This window comes from Phalacrocorax aristotelis, chromosome 14 (genome assembly GCF_949628215.1).
Source record: "Phalacrocorax aristotelis chromosome 14, bGulAri2.1, whole genome shotgun sequence".
Classification (NCBI taxonomy): domain Eukaryota; kingdom Metazoa; phylum Chordata; class Aves; order Suliformes; family Phalacrocoracidae; genus Phalacrocorax; species Phalacrocorax aristotelis.
In genome coordinates this window covers 1,114,559-1,136,066 of record NC_134289.1, presented here as the reverse complement: position 1 = coordinate 1,136,066, position 21,508 = coordinate 1,114,559, and the positions used below count along the sequence as shown (strand labels likewise).

Genomic DNA, 21,508 nt, shown 5'->3' with positions numbered 1-21,508 from the left:
CTATGAAGGAATATCAAAATAGCAAAGCATTTATTCAGATCTCCATTTAGGCAAAGTCTCAAAAGGACGCCTCCACGGCACGGTAATTTCATCGAGCAACAGCTTTGCTATTCATCTGATCAGTTCAAATGCAAGACCAAACGCTTAAACACCAAGGGTAAGGACTGATAGCATGGCATTCCTTGAGGATTTCACTGGATGCTATAAAAACAACAGGACCACAACAGACAACTCTAACCGTTTCCAGAGGCATGTGTTACAATCTTCTAGAAGTTTAGGATTTGGCTAACTGAATCTACAAACTCTTTGTTAGGGTTGCAAAGCTCACCCACACAAACTCCTACAGAGACACTGTTTTCATGAATAGTCCCTGCTATTCACCATTCAACAGCGATCACTGCACATACAACCAAAAAGAAATCCAAAGAAGGGGCAATTTTTTATTCTAAAAACTGCACGTGCCTTACCAAAAGAATAATCAATATTCTTTTGAAACCTGAATAAGCTTTTTTTCCCATCATCTCTGTTCCCACGATGATGTTTTCTCCTTGCTGGACAGGCCAACCTCTAGTTCTACTCTTCACTAAGGAAACTGTCAAAATTACAAGTCAATCACATGTTAGCAGCCTTTTCACAGCACTGGCTTTCCAAACACATCAGGATTTCCAGAATTATAATCAAAGCAGTTATTCAGTATGTTTAAAATCAATGTTCAGCTTTGAAATCTGGAAGAAATGCAGGTCTCAGAGAAAAGGCAGACTATACAGTTAAATTCAGTGATTTGCAGAGGATTTATTGCAAGTGTGAGCAGGTGAAGCAATAAAATTTATCATGATATAAATTTCAATGAAAAGAAGAGATTAGAGCAATAGCCAAAACTATTTCTATAGCTAGGGGAGAAGAAAAATAAACAGGATGTGCAGTAGAAATTACCCTCATGGCACCAATAAAAAATTTCTGAGGAAACCTGTAGTTTTATTGCACAGATAAGAGTTTACAGATTATTTCATATAATTTCAACCCTGTCAGTACTAGCCAAGTATCAGAGTGCTTTTTAAGACGCCTGTCACCTCTCCCTCCCCTTCTCAAAGACCAAACCAAATAACACCACAGCCTTATTTATTTTCACATTCATCACCATACACCGAACAGATAAAATTGTAGTCTTACACAAATTTCCAATTCAAAGGGAGACAATGTCTTTAAGGTTTTTAATTAAAATTAAGTTACATGTTGCAAATACATGGGTGGTACACCTTTTTTTCCCTTTGCAAAATACGATCAATAAGCAGCAGCAATAAGCAATAAGCTCAAGCACTGTGTTGTATCACCAGGCATGAGACAGACCTGGTGGGAAGGATACACAAAGAACATCTTCAGACTGAGCCAGGTGCACAGAAAGGTTATTCCCAGCATCAGGAGGATGGAGAGTCCATCCAGTAAAGATGACTGAGCCTTGAATTATTTAGTGTAGGAAAATGAAAGCTTTCTAGAAATACACTTGGGTAAATATCAAGGAGGAAAAACGAGTTCCTTAAACTGAAGAGCAATACCAGCACAAAGAACACTATGAGTGCACAGGAGAAGCGGCTGCATGCTGCTCACAAATTTTAAAAGTACGTTAACAGCCCCAATTTATTTTTTTTTTGGTGAGGGGACTGTCAGAGAAGGCAGATACTGGAACACTTCCACAGAAGCGCTATTTCAGCATTTGGAAACCTACCTTTACTTGCTTACGAAAAGGATTGCATGAAATACTCCTCAGCAATATGAAACAGGGCACAGTTTTTCTCAAGTTTTATTTAAATGTTCCTCAATAGAAATTATTTCAGCAGTAACAGATTGCTCTATTCAACATAACCAAGCAGAGATAATTTCAGGACCAAGGGTGACTTCTGAAGGAAATATTTACAAGCGACTTTACTTTCCTATTCTTTTGTTTTGAAGTGCCCTACATCTGACTGTGGGCCTTAGTTTAAATCTATTAGATATTTTAACTATTCCAATTTCACACTCCAGATTATTACCAGAATAGTGACCTACACCTAACTACGAATTCAAGTTTTTAAGAAAACTAATGCAATTGCTAAGACAGGATGGTTTCTTTCCACCACGTAGCTTCTTCGAAAAGAGGCCCCATGCCCTATCAAGCAGCAGCAGGGAACACCGCGCAGACAGAGGCTGCCTGACACGTCTCACCGATGGAAAGAGCCCCTGCTCTCTTGGAAGTGCAGGGAGAAGCGGCACGCTGAGCCATGGTCTCTTTATTCTAACTTCCTTAACAAAAAGCAAGTTGTCCTTGAAATTCCTGGGAATAACGGAGTAGTAATGGAAGTCAAATCACCTTAAATTGAACATGCTTTAAGAAAGGCAGAAAAGGCACTTCATAAATGAGCTTCCCTATGGACAGTTTTCATGGTATGTTTTATGCCTACACAGCAGCATGGGTAAATGTAAGCGTGATGTAGCAGTACCCTCCCCCCAGGCACCTAACAGAAAAGGCAGTAGGCATCAGGCAAAAAAACCTGAGTAAATAAAACAAGCTATGAAGGCTTTCCTAAAAAACTTAGAGAAGCATTTTTGTTCCTGTCATTAACTTCACTTTTTTCATCTAACTAGTGCATTTGCTTTACAATTATATGATCAAGGCAAAGGTAGATAAACAAAGGGCCCATCACCTTGGAGACAAAGTGAAAATCTTATTTAACAAACTCTTCATGGAACAGTTACATGGCTCAGATCCATTCGGTTTCTGACGGCTAATTCTCATTATTTTAATTTCTAATTATTTTTAATGAGATGGCTCAGAGGAAATCCTCAATCATTGTTCTAGGTAAGATGCTCAGCAAGGTCAAACAGCCTGAGCCAAAACAAAACAACTTGAATAATCCCACACTCTGACAACAGAGCGCTGCCTGATCACCGTCCTTTCACCTCCTCCCTGCCCTCTCAAAGCCACTTCTCATCCAACTATTGCATTACTTAGAGGTCTGCTCGCTGTTCCAACTTCACAGCTGAAGAAAACAAACTATAAAAATGAAAACAAATGGCACTGAATTAGCTAATAAGCAACTCCAAGCATGGGGAACGGACACGCAACATGAAGAGCTCTAGAGACCTGAGCGGAGACAGTCCTGCGCCGAGCTGGGGGTTAACTCGCCCGACAGCCAAAGGCCCTTCCAACCACCTCCCCAGGCACGGGGCTGCCACTAACAGCAGCGCACCTTCCCCTCCCGAACTCTCTTCTCCTTGTTCCCACCAGCCCAAAAGGCCAACTGCATCCTCACAGCCCCTCTCCGGCAGCCTCTTTCTCCTGCCATCTCCCGAGACAGCCTTCGCAAATACCTCCTCAGTAACGCTTCCTGTAAGCCCCACGTTCATACCCTTGCGAAGATGGCTGTAGCCTCACCCACCTTTAGAAGGTGTCTGACAACGAAGAGACAAGGCCAGAGGTAGTCACAGCGATCAAGAATTGCCCATAACCTCCCTCTAGTAAACGCAATGACTTGGAAACCCAAATTAACCATTTATACTTCATATATCCCTAAACTCTAGCTAAATAAAGAATTTTATTTAGTTGGGAGCAGTGTCTCAAGTTGGCTGTTCTGATCATTAAGTCATACAACTGCAAGGCACACAATCACAACCTGCTTGAAAATTTAATCATGAAAATGGCTTGCCTCACAAAGCCTCATAAATTTAAGTGACTATAACCAAAAAAAGGTCTCCCACAACACTCGAGAGGGAATTTGTGTCCCAGTAACAGAGCAAGCTTTAAGATATGTTCTATAACTTAGTTCTACCACAAAGACAGAAATATTTTTATCCTGACAAAAAAAAAAAAGGGGGGGGGGGGGCGCGGGCGGCTGCCCTGCTGGGGGTACAGCACGCTCACCTGGAAAACAAACAGCCAACCTGAACCCTTCTGGGGACATTATTCTGTGAAATAACTGTCATCTTCTCCTAAGTGCTCCTGAAATTAAAACTGGAAAAAATCCACTTCAATATGCTTATCACCAACTCTTCCTCCAGCTGCTTCAGAAACGCCCAATTATTACTCTAAGTTATTTTACATTTTATCTTATATTGACTATATAAAAGAAAAATTCAGATAAGGAGATTTGTTTGGTTTCATTTAAACAGTCATGGTAAGTACAACAGGCAAACTCAAAAATCTCAGATCCTAGCAGATATGCAGCCTGAATTGAAAGACTTATTAAATAAAAATTCTACTCACTAACTACCACAGAAAATTGTTTTATTTGTTGGCAGAATAAAATTTCATTCTTTAATTTGTCTCTGGAACAAAGATCAAAATCTAAACTTTATCAATAATTGTAGAAGGCTCTATTACTCTTCAGCATCAGTCCCTTACTTACCCAGCGCTTTCCCCCGAGTCAGAAAAATCACACCATGCAACTACTCTGTATTTATGCTTCAGCCACTTTTGTTGTATTAATGAAGTTCACAACATTAAACTTAACAATGACTCAGTATTTACCTTTACACTTAATCCAAACTGAAAACATTGTGAAAGGTGATGTGCGTCACACCGACAACAGCTTTCCAATAAAGCTGTGAACTCAAAGGACAGAATTACGGCCTGACAACTGACACACTGAATAAAGCCATATGTGTTCAACAGGAAAAACTCAAACTTGTCTTCAAGCACAGCCTACAAAAGCAGATTTACAAGAATACAGTATTAACTCTTAATTTCTTTTTTCTCTTAATTTGTCCAAACTCTTCCTGAATCCATGGAAGTGCGTAGCATCTACAACATCTTAGAGCAAGCTTACTCTGAACCTAGTCACTGCTTGTTCACGTGGTACCACTTCACCATGGAGCAGGAAGAAACAGCGTCCAACCACTCCTGACTGACCCTCTACATCCTCTATGACTTCAGTAAACCATTTTGTTATCCCTAAATACTGAAGCAAACAATAATTTAAAGTGAGTTCAGGATTCCAATCTACTTCCACACGACTATGTGGTCAGGCACTGGCAGAGGCTGCCCAAAGAGGTAGTGAGTCACCGTCCCTGGAGGTATTTAAAAGACATGTAGATGTGGCACTTGAGGACGTGGTTTAGGAGATATGGTAGTCTTGGGTTGGTGGTTGGACTTGATGATCCGAGAGGTCTGTTCCAACCTTAATGATTCTATTCTATGTGCTATGAATAACAAAAATGGTTACATGAAAAATATAGTATTAAAATTGATTGCCATCTTTAAACAAAGTCATTTGGGGCCAATTGCAACTCCAGAGCCTCTAGGCAAAGAGCCCTGCTGATGTCTCAGACCTGACCATCGACTGCATCGAGATTATTTTTAAGCCATATGTGCAAATATAACAGTAAGGCACATTAACAACATACACAACCAGTCAGCTAAACCCCTCTTTAAAAGTGACGTGGATGAACACAAGCAACAGTTTTCAGGCTGATACCACATACACCATGCTATACTTCATCAGAAATACTATGGCAGTTTAGGACGTACTGTCTCCTGGCTGGAGGAAAAGTCATCTCTGCTGCTGACCTGGCAAAGGAGAGCACACCGACATTTGAACTAAACCACCTCATTTTGTCCTGAAGTCCACGACATGACTGTGTGCTGTCTTTTAGTCTGGCTCAGCTCTTCCAATAATAGCAGCTGACCATGAAGCGGTAACAAGTGACTGGCAAGTGAGATGGGAGGCTTCGACACCCTGATCCACCCCTGCAGTTCCCGGAGGAACTGCCTGACCATAGCCTAACGCACCAATGATTTCTCCGAACACTGGAATTAGAGGCGCAGCTGCCCACCTGTGCTCTGCAACAAAGGAGATGCCAAAGCCACTTTGCTTGATATACGTGCGATTATAAAGAAAACCTTGGATAGTTCAACACCAAATGCTGGGAATTCAACCTCTAGAACAACGAAGCACTGACAAGTCATTTGATGCTACAAAAACCCAGCGCAGCAAGCAAGCCAAAAGTGTTTTCCAGAGAGAGAGATGAGTGGGAGCAGAGTTAGAGAAAAGCCTAAATGAACAGAGGGGAGTTTTCTAGTACCAGAAGTGGAGCTAGAAGTCTAGATTTTAAAAGTTTTGTTTCTTCCCTTCTGCATTTATATGCATTTTAATTTTGCTCTAGTGAGAACAAAACAAAGCAAACACTCAGCATTCAGCAGCACTCCTTAATTCAGGGAGAGCAGTAAGCATTAGGCAGCAGTCTTAACGTCAAGCATACTCTTTTCTTCAACTCTCACTCTTTCCATCTACGTTGAGAAAGAAAGAAGAGCTTGTGAAAGAGGGTTAAGGAAGCCAAAGTATTTAAAGCCTTTCCCCCCCCATTTTTTCTGCACTGTTAGGCACATAAAACACTTGCATAAAAGTCTTCAGTACAGCGAGAACCACTAAATCCAGTCCTCAAGCCTGAGTCACTGATAATACTGTGGCCATTTTATATAAGCAATTAATGGAAAGTCATTAATAAAATAGACACATGATTTTTGCCTGATCACTGACTGGAAATTAAAGAGAGTTTGTGCATGTGCCACAAAGAGAGACGTACAGTGGAACAAAGCCAACACACCTGCATGCATTGGTTTACTAAAGGTTCCCAGAACAGCAAGTGCCACGAGGGTAGATTCTGAATCGCTGGGGTGGTCGGAGAGGGTACAAGCTACTGAGAAAGCCTGTTTCAAGACAACTACGTGATTCACAAAACAGAGCAACAATGAGTACAGTAAAACCTCAAGCCCACGAGGTTTTATAGATTGAAATTCCCTGCAAAGCTCTTGGCAGTTTGTGATGTGCAGGAAAAGTGATAGCGTGTTCTCTGCTTTATATAAATTGGAAACGCAAGAACTGAAATTCTGACAGACTCTAGCATTGGCTAAGGTTAAAGCACCTCACATTTAAATCTGCTGGAAAATGTATTTCAGATGCACTTTATTCTCAGAAATGCCCGAAATGCTCGTTAAGGAAACAGTCCTTTGAAAGACCTTATACTTACCTCCACGTTTTGTACTTCCACTGCTCATTCACTGGGGAACACTCACAGAAAAAACCCATGAAAGAGTCTCTCTAAACATCTTGATTTACAGAACAAGGTTGCTAATAAAGAGCTACATAGAACCATACATTTAAATGGAGTAACTAAGCAACCCAGTTTAAGGGGAAAATGTCCTGCCTTGTTTCCTGTGCGACTGAATTCAGAACTACAGCTGTGCAATTTAGGATAAGCTTGGCATAACCTTTACATTAGCAGGCTTGTACTACAATTGCTCTGTACTGAAAATAGCATAAGACGGGCTTTCACAGACTATTTTCAGCTCTTCGTGATAGACATCTCTAGTTGTAGAAACTAGAAAGGAGTGACAGCAAACTTGAGTTAGATTCAAACACATTTGCGATACCTCTTAAGACTATACTGAATTTCTGTGCTTTGATTCAGAGTGGCTCAGTTAAGCACTAGTCTAAAATTCAGAGCTCAAACTCACAGACTCAAGTGAAAGATAACGTTAAAATCTGACTGTAGCTTAATTTGGGTTTGGTTTTATTTTTAACTGGACAAAAAGTGAGGTCGACGGATAAATCAGGTACAAAAAGGACATAAACCAAATAAAGAGTATTATTGTAAGCGCTTGTTCCGCCAGCCTCAGAAAATGTGCTTTCATACAGAATATGCAACCTGAACAGCTGATTCATTTTGTAGCTTTAATTTTCTGTTCTTCCAACTCTTTTTTTACAGATATAATATCTATAAAAGGTTTGGTACGTGAAAATTGCCCTGCAAGTGCCGTGGATTGTTATTTTACTGTTACAGCTTTAGAAAAACACAGTACCATCCGTCTTTCGGGCAATATTCTTTTAGACTGAAATAACTTTCCATTTTACAAGCAGTTTTGCAGTTGACAGTGTCTTTAAAATCATACTTGTGCCTGAAAAGACTGTAGAACACAAAAATATGATACTATGCCATGTAACACCTAAATTGCTATTACCAAAAGTAATTTTTAAGACCATTAAAATGCAATGGGTGCCTCAAGAATAGCTGTAATATCTTCAGAAGCGCTTAAACTTCAAGAGTTGACTAAACCTGCTTTTAACCATGACTACACACTGAGCACTAAAATTTCATGCTGTTTTCAGTATTTTTGAAATTGCCTTTTCCCTATTACCCAGGTGATGCATTTAAGACAAAAGTTTCACACAGGAGGATGCAAAGGTATTTAATATTTGGAATTAAACTGAATTCAGGGACTATAAGTAAATTTTTAAAATCACAGTAATTTTAACAGCTGTATAAAAGCAGGCATTTAAGTACCAGTACAAGCACCTTGGAAAAGGCAGTTGGAGATACTTGCGACCTTTCCTGTTGTTGAAACTTATTTACAAGCAAATAAAAAGGAATTAGTATTTATTAACTAAAACATAGGAGACAAGACAGCTAAACTGCCTGCAGAGAAGCTAATAATATTTAGCCTTCCCCTCTTCCTGAAGGGTACATTTGTGACTTTTAGACTTTAGGCTCAACATCAGTGTTCATTGCCACTGAAATCACAGTTAATTATCAGGCTTCTCATCTTCCCTTGAAGAGTTTCTCCCATTTCAGTCCAGGATTCTTTCTGAACACAACAGACACAGAAGACATAAGTCTGTCTTCCAGTGAACTGATTTGGATTAGCTGAGACAAAAGAAAGCAGCATTAGAAGGAAGTTTAAGATTAAATTTAGAAAAAACCTTCATGACATTTTGCTATATACGCAGGAATGTTTACATTTTTAAAGCAGATGTGAAATTTTAGAATATTACATTACTGTATGTGAATACCATTGAACCACATTCTTGAGACTATGGGTTTGGGAACTGTCTTTAAAAAGCAGCACTTTACAGAATAGGGAAAAAAGTGATATTGGCACAAAACCTTAAACTCCCTTTGGATTTTTGAGATTATAACCCTCCTTCCCTTCATCCTAAACACTAGCAACATTCACATGTTATGAAGCAAAAAACAAGAACTAAGTGGTCAGTCTACCTTCTGCCTTCGGTGGCAGAACAACCAGAGGCCGTTTTGCTCTTCTGAAGTCACCTCTCCCATGCTGAGCATTAGCTGCTGTAAATATTTAAATGGTTCAAGAAAATCCCACTCGGTACCAGATGTGCCAAACCTACAGCAGGTAACCGTGCCCACCTCCACCGAAAACAGACTGCGCTAATTAACCTGCCAGTTCTAGGACTGTTTATGCTTCAGGTAATTAACTAGCAATTTTGTGAACATCTACATATTGTGCCTATAAATATCTTTCTCATGACATCTCTAATGAAGTCAGTGTTGATCAACATCTTCCTGTAATTTAATCAAGACATCAAGCAGCAGTGACAGAAGGTGAGGAAGTCGCTTTGCTGCTTGGTAAAGCAATACCCTGCTGTGCCCTTCATGGAAACGAAGAGAAGCAAGACAACTCCTTGCCTTAAAAGGCACCCTACTCTTTCAGCTCCTTGAGTACTCACTCAAATGCTGCTAAAATTAGCCAGTCAAAATAGACTGCATCTTAATTATAACAACGCAGCACAAGTTTTCTCCCTCTTTCTCCACAGCAAATGCAACCCTGTTCTGGGAGGACAAGCTGCCGTGTCCTACGGTCACAGGACTCTAGAAGATTAACTAGCACTTACCAGAGTACCCCTCACTCCACCCCTGCAGAAACAACCCTCTGGGCAAATGAGGAATGACCTGGAGGTTTTCATGTTTAAAATAGGGACCCACGATACCTTTGAATGCCATCTTGAAGTAAGACAAACACTGTGCTTCGGTTTTGAAAGCAGAAAGGTTTAGATATCTAAAGTAGATGATGTTGTATCCAATATTAGCGACCAAAAAAAAAAAAAAAATGCCCAAAAAGGCCATAAAAGTGGCCAAAATCTGTTTTTTAAGCATATTTCCAGGCAGACATGTAGTAGCAGAATACAGGAAATAGCATGTAATGACCTTACTACTTACAATCAAGTTCCTGTGGCTTCATAAAGTTAACTTATTTTGCATGGAGGGTGTTTACACATATTCACAGATGCGAAAATTAATTAGCCACAGATCTGGAAAATGCTGCCCCACTGCCTGGATGAAAAGGTACAGAGCTGCAAGGGGAAAGTCACAGGTAGATGGTCCTTTGGAAAAAGTAAAAAAACCTTAAGGCATCTAAGATATGCAGCTCTTGTATGCCACATGACTGAGTCACATCCATTTGCATGTTCCTCATCCATGAAAAATGCAAAGTAATAAGACTTTAGAGAAAGTGTCATTCTTTGAAGTATCTGTTTAATAAATTATGGTCCATTGGATTCAATAATTGAAGCCTGAACTGCTTTCTGCCCATCATAGACCTAGCCTGTGTCTAAACAGCCTGAACCTGAGTTAATTATAGAAGCAATAAGGACTAATGCTGAATAGCTACAAGGAGTTATTTGTTTTGCTTCTGGTTAGATGCACACTTTTGGTACCTATTTTGTTGAGCAAAGAAATGACACATTTAATTTTATAATTAAAATTGTTCCCACCTACAATGATAATCATACCCATGCTTATATAAGTTGTACTTTGTCTTCCTGGTCCCACAATTTATTATTTACATTTTCAGGTAAATTCACAAAATATTTCCCAGTTGTAAACACAATTTAACTGAAAAAACACAAGGCAGGGAGGGAACACCAAGCTTATATGGAAAGTTAGTACTTTCTTCAATATTTATTCAAAATATATTTTAGAAAAAAAAAATTTTGGTAAAAAGTATGAAGGTGTAAGTTAAGCCTCTTTTCTGAAGCATCTATTTAATAAGGAAAGTACAATCTGAGATGAAAGAACATATCTATGGCATCATCTGTTACTCCTGCCAGCATTTCCTTATATATGTGTTTGGAAAGCCTGAGCGCTATTAACTCAAAAATGGTCTGGTAAATGCAAAGTAGCTAGAGTCTTTGTCTTTGAACCAATTTAAGATTTTAATAAATTTAAGGTTTTAGGTATCTCCCCTGTGAAGCAAGTATGTGAGTAAAGTAGCATGGGATGAGACAAAGACTGTTTAACTCTGCACCCATCTGCAGAGGATTCCCAAAATGTGCCAAGCACTCCCAAAACATGGTACTAAAGCCAAGCAAAGCAGCTGATGCTGGTGCACGGCATCTCCAAGCTCTAAGCACTGAAACACTTCTTCCAGAACTTGTGTTTTAGACAGGATGATTTTTTGTGTTGTTTTTTTTTTTAATAACACTAGAGAAAAATGAAGTCAAAGCACGGTACATGTGCTGTCTGAAACCTTTATCATCAAACAATAGATAAATTGCAAGAAGAGAGTTCATACATTTCTGCTACATTGAAAAAGACGTTCCATATCCCTTGCAATAGGACTCCAAACCCTCAAAATATTTACTTCTCAATTCGTACCTACTATGAAAACAGTTTCAAAAAATAAACACCTTATAGGACATACTGATTACCATCAAAGTCTCTATCACTAATCACTGGGAGAGTTGGAGACGTGAGAAAAATTTCTTTTCCTAAAACTGACATGGTGCTGGTACCTTTGTGCTTCCAAAGATAACAAATAGCAAAGAAATTTCATAAACAGTTAACAAATCTACTGCTCCTGGTGCTAATAATGAGTATAGGTAAATTAACATAAAATGCAATTCCAGCTTCTTATTGCAAAGACTATGGAAATTTAAAAAAAAAAAAAAAAAGAGGAGGATATTTGATGGCAGAAATTAAGATTGATCATCTGTTCCTGTAAAGATACAGCTCTCCTCAGCGTTCCAGTTCCTATGAAAAACTAGAAGTGCCAAAGGAATATCAGCTCCTGCCCATCCGTGATCCTTCTTTTCCCTCCAAATACATCCGTACACACAAACACTTCTCGAAACAGCATTTGACTAGAACAGACAAGTATCTGTACATGCACTTACTAAGTCAGTCCAACCCAAGTGCATATTCAGGCAAGTTTTACACCAGCAAGGACGGGCAGCAAAGAATGTTTTTTCTTAAATAAAAAAAAAAATAGTAATAACTTGGACCCAAAGGCTACACAGAGGCCATCAGTAGGACAGAAGTGATGCCTCCAAACTGGACTCTGTTTCATCTCTAGAGCTGAAAATACAAGGATATAGGGGAGCTCTCAAATTCTTCATGTAAGGTTCCACCTATGAGATAGCATTGAAAAGAATCCTACAGATGAAACAACAATTGCACAGCCATTTCTGTAGGTTGTAAATGCATTTTTCTTAGCATTCTGCAGCACCAAAGACTATTCCCCTCCTAATCCCATTCAACACTACTCTCTGATTTTATCTAGGACACAGGCACTGATAAAGTAGCACACCTGACACAAAAGTACTTGGCTTCTACTCCATATCCAGGCTGGCTGTAATGGAGAGGTTGATTAATTTTGTATTAGTCAGATGCACAACTGAAAGTAAGTCCTAAGCCATTGATTACACTGGAAGAACAAGCAGATACGGCATTTTCTTTTCATATCTCTCATTCTTAATTATACAAAGATTCTAGCTGCAAGGAGCATCGGAACACAGCTGAGCACAGCTATGGGATTTTGTTTTTTTTTTTTGTATGATTGTTTATGTTCTTTAAGTATAAAATGAATTTTTTGGTAAGATTCTGATTCATTATGGGTTTATTTCTGGAGAATGAAGAAAACAGTCATTTATCTGAAGCCATTCACTCAGTTCACCTTTCCCCGTCAGTATGTTCATAACTATTTTAAATATCGGACAACAATAGGTTCACTGATTATATGGAGCTGTGCAAAGACCGTGCCCATAAAATGTCTGGCTTTATCTGCAGTTTGTATACTGAGCAATTCAAAGCCTTTTATACTACAGTAGTCTCCACCACATTTCTTTGAGCACCCAGAAGGTTATTAGCCAAGCAGAGACTATCATCACCTGTTAATCACTACCTCCTTAGCAGAATAAAAAGACTAAAGCTTGAAGACAAAACAAAACAAAACTGCTAAGCCCCTGGAGCTGTAAAACCACTAGCCCATGCCACTATACCCACTGGTGTTATTAACTAAAGAGATAAAATTGCAGATATGAGGGGCAATTGACTTGAGCAGCATCCCAGAGGCAAGCTTCTGTGTCTTCCTGATTAGCTTCATTCAATTATGTCACCTTAATTGCTCACGTGCTAAAGCTCATTAAATGAAAAATAATATTGCTTCCTGCAGGTTGTGCACTTGAGACCTGAAAAATGGACACCACCGGTGTACCTTTCAGATACTGCCAGAGATTTCAAAGAGCAGGTACAGCCTATCAAAGCAGACTGATGGTTTTTGTGGGTGTAGATCCTCAATCTCATTGTGGGCTCAGGGACAGAGTATTCCTCCTTTTAAGCTACTGGTAAATTTTCACTTTAAAATCATTCAACAGTTTTTTCCCCCCCAAGATAACCAAAATTTTAGAGGTAAGGTTAATACAGCAGCTCATCATTTTAACGGCACCAGAAAACAAAACTTCAGCCTCTCTATAGCTTTAGAGTGTTAGGCTGTGACTAACACAGCCCAAAAAGACTAATTACCACAGCTTCAGGAGCCACACTTTATGACTTTTTCAGTTCTTTTTGGTGAATTCAAGTTTCCCCTTCATTATCCGTTCATTCAGAGCACTTCTGAGCAAAACTCTAACATTCCCAAACCACACTGCACATGCAGAAGCAGCATGATTTTTGCAGCAGACACTATACTGTTACATAGACAAGCAAAGAAGCATCAGGTTTTTTGGCAAGCTTTTTTGGGCGTTTTGTTTGGGTTTTTGGTTTGGTTTGGGTTTTTTTCCCATAGAAAACATACAAGTAACTCCAAGCTGCCACTCCTAATTCTACCTCTATCAAATGAAAGCATCTTCTTCACATACTGTATCGTTATCCCCAGCAGGAACTGCAGATGCCCCATCTAACTGAACTGGAATAGATTTCCCATCAGGACAAACATACTTTGGGGGTGTCTCGTAAGAAATACCTTGCAGAACATGGCATTTTAGTGACGAAGAAACGGTAAACAAAATCTCTATCAGCAAAGTCCCTAAAATAACATCTTTGATGTTATACTGAAATGAATTTAAGGCTATGAAAGTTTGCTAAAATTGCACATCTTAGATCAGATATATGGCATGTTCAAGTACAAATGCTTTTTTTTTTCTTTCCCTCCCCCCAGAAAACAAGCCAAAAACAACCAGTAACAGGTCAATCGAACAGATAGCTCACAAATGTACCTACATGTGCAAAAAATCTTCAAACTTCCTCCTCTCACTTACAAAACAGTACTTACCAAATGAGATGGTATTTACAATATTTAGAAAAAAATCCTAATTTTTTTTCCACTTTAGCAACTCCTGTACTGTAGCTGAGGAGGAAAAAGGGCTCAGATTAACCCTAAAATGCGTCTCAGAAGGGAAACATCACAAATATCTCTCCATAGCCTCTCACCAGAAAATTCCCAATCCACATTGACAAATACTTCTGTTTTATATTTAGCATAAGACACTTTATAAAACACTTCAAATTGTTAGAAACCTAAAGAACAGTATCCAGATTTTTTCCAATTGATTTTGTAATAAAAAACAGTAAAGGAAAACTTGGAAGGACAAAAGAAAAAGCACTGAAGAAAGGGAAACAGAGCTGAAGTTTGACTTGTGTATCTGAAACTGTGCATACTAAAGAAAACCGTCTACACCAATGGCTCAAAAAGCCCTCTAGCACCTCCTACTAAAACTCTGAATCTGAACTTTGGAGAAATCATAAAACTAGCTTGAAGATAGTGGTTTTCATCTTTACACATCTAAAGACCTTGAGATAAGACACCAGATGGCTTGAATTATAGGTAATAGTGGTACAAGTCTGGTTCTAACGTGTCCATCCTAACAAACATCAGCTGCAGGGGACGGCTCCCCCATCTTCTGGTAAGTGGGGCTCATTTCATTTCAGAGGGGATTCACTTCTCTGCCCTGAGGACTGAGCGCTCACAACACATCTTGCGACTGCTGCTGGGTGAGCTTGTTCACAGAACGGGCCGACGTTGCCAAGGAGATTTCTTTGGAGCTCCCCAATTTACAGTCACCCGTCCTACCGTTCATCACGATGACTGACAAATATACAGAGAAACAATTTAAGGAAGCTTTTGAAAGGTGTCATTTACGGCAACTTCATCTATTACTAGCCATTATCACAGAATTACATTAAATATTACAATGATTCATGTGGCAGAATCACAATCATTTTACGTGGAAAAAAGTCTGATGAGTCAAGACTTAATTGCAAAGATGAGTAAAATCCATTGTTTCTATGAAAGAAGATGAGAGAGAACAATACACCATAAACTCATAACAATATAACACATCAACTGCTCTCATCCAGTATCACTGTCAGCTATACCACATGGAAAAAAAATAGCCTACCTACTCTCTTTTCCTTTGATGTTTTTTCTGAAATCTTTCAGAACTTACTATTTTCCTGGTGGTTTTTTTTTTTTTTAAGTAATTTATTTTTGTGCTGTGTTATCCATTTGCAATAAAAAAAATAAAAAGCCCAGCTATTTCTCAAGAAACACAATCAGTCTGCATTGGCTAACCAGTTGCAAAGGAAACAGCAAAACTACCATCTCAGCAACACCAACGGCGAGGCAACAACAGACACCTTGTTTTAAGCTTGAGCCATCCGGAGGTTCAGATGAAACTTTTAACCAGGGAGGCCGCTGGCTGCTCGCAACTGTGTCTCGCTCCTTAGGACCTAACAAATAAGTCTTTCAAACAACGCTGTTTAGAAATAAGCTGTGAAATTAGTCTCATGCAAGACTTGCACAGCAGGTCAAATAATTAACTCCTGTCCCATTATATATCCTTTAAATTGGAGAACAAGTTGGCAGTAACAGAATTATATGTAGCTGCTCAAACCAATGACGTTCCAAAACAAGGTAACAACACTAACAGAAAACCCCTGTCAGTATAACTGAGCAAATACAAACAGCTCATTCAACAAATAAAGAGGAAAAATAATCATTTTGGCAATAACTTGTTTTTCTCAACAGATAGTACCACAGAGCAGGATTTGACCTTCTTTTAAGGGACAAATAAGTATTTAACGTTGCATCAATATTGCAGGTAAAATAATCAGTAGTTTAAAAATCAATGGCTAAAGCTATAATATTACAGTACAGGATCAAGGAAAGCAAACGATGCAAGTAAATTATTTACTGCTTTGCAGCAATATGTTTAAAAATGCCTAACAGTTTGCAATACCTTGCCCTTTCAGATGTTTCTAAAATGAGAAGTGATAATGTTTATCGATACTGAGTTCAAAAAGAAAATTAAGATGGCATTGTAGGTATACGTACTCAAAAATCATACCACAACGTCCATCCTTCTATTAAAATCAGCTTTCTAGGACAATTCGACTAGATCTGTTCAGCCTTCAAGTGCAGAGAAATCCCATTTATCTGTAACTCTAATTTAAGAACACAACTTCTCTCCCTTGCTTCCTTTTTCACCTCCTCAGCCCTTCACTTTGCAGTCAGGCTAAACTAGCTGCATAATGATAGTTTGACATTATTTAAATATTTTATTTCTGCTCATTGCAGCCTACATACATAAACTACTCATCTCCACACCAATTTAAGGCTTACCATGCCTCAATACACTGTCTGATCAGTATTGCGGCAAAGGACAGACTTTTTCATAGTATTTTCTGAAACCTAACTCAATAAGACTCAGACTTCTTTTTTATAAATCCATCTCTTACTTTCTTCTGTATACTCAAAAGTTTTCCTTTTGCCACCTACAACAGAATTCTTATCTTTCAACAGATTCCCTAGAAGAGATAAGAGAGAGGTATTTGCCTGGGAGGAAACTCCGTGATCACAGCTGTGCATAAGGACAAAACTCGTCACGACAAAAATCCTTCCAAGTCAATTCTATTTGCTCAATTAAGTTCACATTAAATATTACCATCCTAGTCTTACCTGTTGCAAAGTCAAAGACATTTATTCACCTGACACAGTGGGCCAGAGTTACAAACTGCAGTTACTTCAAAAACTACAGCCATATTTGTCGAAAGCGGGGGGAGGAGGGTGTTCAGTTTGGGGATTTTTTGGTGACTGTTTTTGGTTTTAGGTTCAAAACCCACCCGTTTCCTCACGACAGACTTTCCACATAAATCCTTAGCAACTGACTGAGTTTACATGAGCTTTAGTGAAGAAAAACACCATCTATATTTAATGATAGCGAACAGCTGAACAGTAATGATCCCCTAATCTGAAAATGATTACTGTAAAATGAATGCATTAAAATGAGCTGCGAGGGCTCATCCTTTACAATTATTGCCCAAACACATGATTCTGCTCCCACTACACACACTACGGCAGAGATACTGTTGTCTGGAGCACGAACTCAGACCCTGCAGAAGTTCAGACCTTCTGGAAGCACTGAAAAACCCGGACCCCTGTTTAAAGTCTTCCTAAATGGGAGTCTACACTTACAAAGCAATCAACAAAGAAAGTCACGATCTCCTCGGAAAAAATATTTCACACTTCAGTTATTTCAGAACAACTTAGTTACAGCACTACTGATTTTTTTCTAGACCAATTACTTAAAACTTCATATTTATTGCTATCCTAATTGGAGGTGTCCTTGCAATAACTCACTGTTCAATCACATCTTTTCCACATAATAAAACAGAAAACTTATGCTCGTTATTGATGCAGTTAAGAATGCCGCTCCCAATATATATATCAATTGAACTGAAGGAAAACTGGGCATTTGAAATGATTCAAAACCAAATCTGCAATTCATAATGCAGAGAACCTGTGCTCTAAAGGACACAGCTCTGAGTCAGTTCTTGTTATGTGAAAATCAAATCATAATAAAATAAAGTTTTAATCAAGTAGAAGTTCTTGTGCCTTGTTTTAAACAGATACTTCTTGTCAAAACCAGATTAAATTGAAGCACAGCAGTCAAAGGGAGGCAATTGCCATCACAGTTTATTCGTCAATATATGACGATCTCATGTAAACTGTGCCAGTGCCCTTTCACAAGGGTTTCTGCTTTCCCTGCACCAGGCCTCCCCTTCCCAGACAGGAATCTCGCCTTAGAAAGGGGACCTGTCCCTTGGAGGAGAAGTGCCAGCTCAGTATTCACAGCTTTCCCAAACCAAAGGATAGCTCAGGTTGGTCAAGCCCTAGGTGACTCAAAGAACATCGATGCTTGCAACCGTATAATCCAGGCAATCCAACACACACCACCTTGTGTGCAGAAGAATAAGGCTGAGCAGAAAGAACTTGGTAGGCCAGGGCGTAGAAGCAGCTCATTCCTAGCTAGATCCCAATGTCTGGCTGTTCCAAGGATGTTGGGATCTGGGATTTGTTGCACCTCAGCAAGTGGCTTCCATGCCTCACCCATCCCAGCACCATCACAGGGAGCACGCTGCGTACTCGGTCACTTCTGCCAGGAGACTGAGCACTGAAATTTGCACATTAACAAAGGTGAACCTTGCTTCTGATGCCTGTAATTCACGAATTTAACTCGCCTCTTGCCAAAGGGAAATTGATCTTCTGCAGACACAAAGCATTGCTACTGGCACTTCAAGACATCCCATCAGTTACACTTCCAAGAACTAAACCCTTCAGGAACTAATGGCAGAACTGCAATTCAAAGACATCAAGGACAGCTCTTCTCCCTTCACGATCACTGCAGACCCAAGTGCCAGACCTCCCAACCAAAAGCAGTAAGTTTTCATAAAGCAATCAAACAAATTACTTGTGTTCCGAAGAACAGAGGCTTTCCCAGGCAGCCCTTAGGCAAACACCTGTTTACATTTCTCTTCTTTCACTGGAGAGGTACCGTACATGGCTCAGGAAATGATAAATGGGCTACATGTATTCAAGTATGCATTTTCCTGAGTTAATTTCCTTCCCAACAGTAATATATCAAGATCTGAAACTATTTTATTTCTGAAGTATCCTCTTAAAGTGATTTGTGACGCCCTTCAGTTATTCAATTTTTGTAGCACAAGATTTTAACAGACTGAATGAAAGACAGTATCTCAGAAAAGAGGCCCCATGCAGCAGAAAAACAGCTGAAGGAGCTTATGCCTGAACAATCCTGGTGGCAAAAGTGAATGGCACAGTTGTGTTTATCACAGGAAAACCCTTATTTGAAAAATAATCTCCCATTCAGGGTAAAAACCATTTAAATGGCTATTCCCTACATCCTGGTAAAAACAAATATTTGCTTAACCTTTATGAAGTAAAATACTTATTTTGATAAGTAAATCTTCTGATTAGCCTCAATTTTATTTCATTTCAGATGCCAGAACTAACTATAGATGGACTTAACCTCAATTAGTTCAACACTTTCTAAATGTTGAAGTTGGCAAGAGATGTGTTTCTTCCTGCCTGGCCCTCATGCCTTGCAAAGTCTGAGTTTCAGTTTAAGAATCCAGTGCAGATAGTTTTACATTATGCCTAACCTGGAAGTTGATATTAAGCCCTTCCAGACTTGGTATCGCCCTCCCCTGCTGCAGATCTAGCAGTTATGCAGCTGTAGGGCAAGTCAGCTCAGCTTATTGAGCCAATGAAAAATGAACCCAGAAAGCTCTAGTTGCTCAAGTAGAGGTTTGGTTTTTAGGTTTGGTGGTTTGTCTGTCTGTTTCATATGCAAAAGGAGCCAGCAGTAAGAGTTTCTGTTCTTTTGATACAGAGATCAAAAACCTTGACGTTGCTATAGATGACACCTGCCTTTAGTCTTCTGTTAAACTACCCATCCCCGCTTCTACACACCTCTCTTTCAGCAGTAGCAGAAAAACCAGTAGCAGAGTGGTGCAGTAGAAGATTGTTCTCAAGCAGCTCCTTCAGCACAGCCAGGCAGGTGCTCAGGCTTACCTGGCAATCTGCTACCTTGGGCAGCTTCCCACACAGCCAGCTTTGCACCCAAGGCAAGAAAAAGAAGTAGGTGCTCGATGTTCAACACAACCCTACTGCATATATCATGAGGCAACATATTTTCGATACCTAGCGATCACAGTTTTCCACCAATTCCCACCCAAGTCACTTACTTCCTCAGTTTTTCCCTACTGTATATTTTGTCCCAAACAAGACTGCCCTGCAAAACCTCCCCCCGTTGGTTCAGCCCTTCAAGGGCCTTCACTAGCTTAAGGATAACAGTCAATATCTACTATCTTACATTTCAACCAAAATGAGATTTTCTTTTTTTTTCCCCCCTCAATCTACAAGGTAAGTTAGACTGCAATGAAAATGCTAACACGTATTCCTTCAAGCTTCCCAAGCATGAAGCCTTTGTCCTGCAGAGGTGCTTCTGCTAGCCAGTCCTACAATGAGAAAAGATCCAACCACCAGGTTAGAATTAAACACAACCCACTGAGCCATCAGTGACAGATACATTCCAGAGCGCAGATGTCAACAGCACATCTCCTGTTCAATATGCTAGAGCAGTCAAAAGTAAGCAAATGAGTCTTAAACTAGATTAGAAGATAACCTCATACTACTTGGTGCCAAGTCCAAATTGGACTTGTATTTGGGGGGGAAGTTAAAAATCAAAACAGATCATTCCTACTTTACCATATATTACAACATGAGTACTGGTTCCATACCAAACAAGTGGAATTCAAGCACTGGCATTTTAGGATGTTACGCAATAGGATGATATAACAATCCCCTGGGTCAACTGAGATGTAGGGAGACAGGCGAAAGCAAGCATCAAGTTGTGCAGGGGACTACAGGCAGGCTTTGCAAGGCCAGCCCTTCCTCTCCTGCCCCTCAAGAACTCCCCAAAATACAATCCAAATTTTCCCCTGTATTACAAGATAACATAAGGACTGAGATGGTCTCATCTCTGAGTGTATTAATTGAGGACTTCTGTCAGTGTTCTTGTTTTACAGCTAAAAATCTTCAAGTGAAACAGAAGGGGACTTCTCAATCCTTTTATTCATCTGGGTATAAAAAAAAAAAAGACAAAACAAGTCAACTTCAAGCAGCTCTAACAAATGGCTGTCTTCAAAGGTGCCATTACATTAAGCAGATCACCACAGTTCACACTCTCATTAAACACTTCTGAAAATCTTACTACTAGAATCATTGCAACTTTTTTTTGTGGATCCGCAGGTTTACTTTTCGTTCTCTTTTGTTTTTAAACAATGATCAGAATTATTTTTCCCTTTCTTTCACCTTCACTGGTACCCCCAAGTTGGCAGCTATATCCTTCACGGTGGGTACGTATTAAGTCTAAATGCTGAAGACTTAAGTCTGGTAATTGTCAAATGAGCATTTTTGCTGGATTGGTTTGGTGTGGCATGAGTACACACAGGCAGCGTTTAAGTTCAGTGGCCTTCTCTACTAACCAAAAGATTGCTGCTAGAGTGTTTCTTCTAGCCATATACATTGGATTGAGGGGCAGGGCGGGGAGAGGAAAGGAATTGGATCCTGGGTTTCCACCTTCACCGCTGCTTCTAG

General features: G+C 39.5%; 1 protein-coding gene across 5 annotated transcripts in view; it reads right to left on the bottom strand.

The window, feature by feature from the left end:
- The window catches only part of PCDH15 (protocadherin related 15), a 695,790-nt gene that overhangs the window by 352,763 nt on the left and 321,519 nt on the right, over positions 1 to 21,508 (bottom strand). The gene's annotated exons all lie outside the window — the stretch shown is intronic.